We start from the raw sequence: 4,019 nt of genomic DNA on the forward strand, positions 1-4,019 counted from the left end.
TAGTCGCACAGAACACATACAGCATACTGGGGGTCGGTCGGGACCCATAGGGGGCAGAGGCGCATCTTGCCACCAGGCAAGGTAAGCAGCCGCTTGGGGCCCCCAAGCCCCTAGATAGTGAATTACAGCCCACACTTTACCACAGTAGTGGCGATTTTGGTTCAAATGTTCATTCTTTTGCATTTTTGCTTGGGGCCCCATCTGATCCTGGAATACCGGAGGTAGGCCTACTGAAGGGGGTTGCAGGCAAAAGGGACATTGCATAAAAATGGGACATCCACAGGTTAACAGCTAACAGCTAATATATGTATTTGATGTCCTGTGGATTTCTAGCAATATTAGAGTACAAACTATTCATGGAAAATCTAGCAATTTTTTTGTCCATTGATATGGCTAGATTTGCCATTAATAGTTTGTCCGCTAATATTGCTAGAAATCCATTGCTAGGCTAAGACTATGGTGGGTTTGGGGGTCCAAAATATTCTTAAATCCAAAAGGGGGTCCCCGCTGAAAAAGTTTGGGAACCGCTGACATACAGAGTTAATATTGAATATTGAGATAGGTAGAGTTTCGACAGAACTTATAAGCGAGGAAGCCAACACGGGGGGAAAGAGGGGGCCCAGGGGTAGCTGGGGCCCCAGAATTGGGTCTGCATTACTGCCCTTGGTTGCCGTGGTGGTGGTGGTTGTGGAGCTTTCAAATAATTTTGTCTCAGGCCTGGCCCTGTAGTTGCCAACAGCCCTGCTTATTAAATCAATACTTGTATAATGCACACGGTCCACAACGAATAATTTCCACAAGTCATTTGCACTTGCACACTTCCACAATGTCGCTATTCTTGGAATAAAATAACCCCATATTGGAAATATGCAAAACCACACAATCTGCTACCCACGCGGACATACGTACGTAGTTCCTCCCATGGCCCACTCTCAAAACATCCATTAAAACCCCGGGGCCGCAAAACCCACCAAATCAACACCTTATCTCCTGAAAAAATACAAACACTGGTGTGACTGCCATAATCCACCCCTCTCTAAGTTACCCACCTGAAATAACAAACGCCTTGCTTAACTGACCAACACTTGTGGTGTCCCAGGGTGTGTGGGGGCAGTGGTCCTGGAGCAGCAGACTGGAGCCCTAACGCCTTCCAGGCAAGCAGGCAAGCAGGCGGGCAGGCATGCAGAAGAGGGGAGAGGTGGGGAGTGGAGGAGTGTGTGTGTGTGTGTGTGTGTGTGTGTGTGTGTGTGTGTGTGTGTGTGTGTGTGTGTGTGTGTGTGTGTGTGTGTGTGTGTGTGTGTGTGTGTGTGTGTGTGTGTGTATGTGTGTGTGTGTGTGTGTGTGTGTGTGTGTGTGTGTGTGTGTCTGTGCAGCTCTACAGAGGTTGCTTCCTTTGGCTCCCCTCCCAGGACTAGTGCTGAGAGAGAGGAGGTCGGAGGAGACGGAGGAGGAGGAGGAGGAGGAGGAGGTGAAGGGCATGCAGTTCATCTTTTTGGGCTGGCTGACCACGCACAGGAAACGGTAATAAATGATTCAGATGAACGTACTCCTCTGAGGAGATGCGCTGAGCTGAGCTGAGCTTCGCTGAGCTGCGCTGCATTGCAGTCTGCTGTGCTGCACCGGCGGTTGGACCATCCAAAACAAACAGGGCTGTAAAAATGATTCAGCTGCCGCCAGCCGGCAGCTGGTGTACGTAGGTAGGTAGGTTGGTAGGTAGGTGGGTAGATAGGTGTGTGTGTGTGTGTAGGAGCAGGCAGGGGGAAGTAAGTAAGCAAAGTGGGGTGGGGGAGGGCTGGAGGAGGAGTGGAAGAGTGGAGACAGGGCTGCTGACAGCTTTGCCTGGGCCCTGGATAAAGTCATCTGGAAGGGCCCCTCCCCTCAATACATACAATCAGGGCTCTAAATTACTGTAACACCAGCCAATTGACCAAATGCTGGTGACATTTCAATTTGGCTGGTAGTAATCACTCAAAATAATGGAAAAAAGGAGGCGCACACAAGACTTGTGTGAAAAAGTGTATTGAAGCCGAAACTATTCAACAGAAGTCTAAGGATTAACTGGAGAGCTGAACTGAATTTGGCTGGTAGAAAATACCAACTTGCTAGCCACTTTGACCCATTAGTGAGTGTGTGTTTGGCTGGTAAGATTAACATCTACTAGCCATTTTGGATGGTGATGAATAAAGTTAGGACTAATTTAGAGCCCTGCATACAATGTAATGAGGACCCAATTCTGGGCCTCCCTCCCTTGTCTCCCTGGGCTGGGGAAAGCTGACCTGTTTGCCCCCTCCCTGTCAGCTCCCTGGGTGGAGGAGTGGAGGCGTCAGAGGATAACACGCTGCCTGCTGTTCAGCAATTGACAGACCTGTTGGCCGTGGCTGTTAACACTATCACACACACACACACACACACACACACACACACACACACACACACACACACACACACACACACACACACACACACACACACACACACACACACACACACACACACACACACACACACACACACACACACACACACTCTCACTCACTCACTCACACGCACAGGCACAGGCACGCACGCACGTGCACACACACACACACACACACGCACACCTGGGGTGGTTTATGGTGAGCGGTGTGTCAGGGTCTGGTCACACTCTGCCACCTGTACTCCCATCCCTGAGCGTGTTTGGCTTGACACCCAAGGGCTGATAAGTTTGAACAGTGTGATGGATTCATTTAGTATCCATGCAGAGACTACGATCTGGAAGGGGGTTTACACGCTGTTTACACATACCTGGGTATTTTCAAAAGCGAAGCCCTTTCCCTACATTTGTGCCTTTCACTCACACACAAGCTGAAGTTTTTCCTCTGAAAACAAATCTGTTTAAGACACTCTGGTAAAAGTGGATATTTTTGAAAACTCCGGTTTGGTGTTTGTATGTAAGCGGAGACTTGAATGGCATTCTCCTTGCCGCGCACAGACTGCACTCTTTCTCTGAAGGTTCACTCGAGAGGTAGGTCTATGAGGCCTCACCAAAAAAAACAGACAAAATCTAGAAACCATATTTAATTATTTTCTATCTCTACTGCACAAGCAAGGGTGCAAGAGTATGATGGAAGACAATGTAGGAAAATAAAGTAGGAACGCCACTGTGTTTTGTTTTAATTAGGTGATTAAGACTCAAATTACATGCTCGACTTTAGTTCAAGATTTTGCATTTTGTTTCTGCAAACCAAGTGCAGACAAATGTATGAAACCACATTTTGCGCTGCATGTTTTCTTAATGCCTAAAGCATGTGTGCAAACAGACAAGTGCTGAATAGGCCAATATTTTTCTAGCGTGGACATTAAGACTGCAATCATACTTTTAGACTTTTGGTTCAAGCTTTCTCTTTTCTGAATGGTCATTGGTCCTCCTCCTATAGGTCCTAGATCTTTTTTTTCACATCATCTGGCCAATCAATCACATTGGCAGCACATCCTGGCAAACAGGGTTCACGGTCTGCTAACGCACTTATCGTCCATGTTGAACTACTGACCCGGATGTCTCTGACAGCTCCTACACCCAAGGTGTGCGCCACATCTGCTTTTCAGATAGACTCTGGCTGCATGCCTGCACTGCCTCACCAGGGCCACTTTAAGGTATTTTGGGGGGCCTAGGCAAAAAGGAACTTGGGGTCCCCCTATATCCTCTTCAAACTATTGGGGAATCCACCCCACCACACACACACACACACTACACACACCTTTTGATAGCAGTATCAGTGCACTTTTCAGTCGTTGAATTTAAGGAGCTGAAGCCTCACTCTCAAAGTCATTGGTCTCCTTAAATACAAGTACAATTCACTCATTACCGAGTACCCCCTTTCAGCGGGGGCCCATAGCCAATTGCCTAATTTGCTTGCCTGGCTGGGACTGGCCTGCGCTGCCTGGCTGCCAGAGTGTGTCCCTAGGTGAAGAACTCTGGATGATGGAAAGGCAAGCTTCTGTTGCCCCCTGCTGAATAAAAATGGTACTCGCTCCCATTC

The sequence above is a fragment of the Engraulis encrasicolus genome, chromosome 11, assembly GCF_034702125.1.
Source record: "Engraulis encrasicolus isolate BLACKSEA-1 chromosome 11, IST_EnEncr_1.0, whole genome shotgun sequence".
NCBI classification, from domain to species: domain Eukaryota; kingdom Metazoa; phylum Chordata; class Actinopteri; order Clupeiformes; family Engraulidae; genus Engraulis; species Engraulis encrasicolus.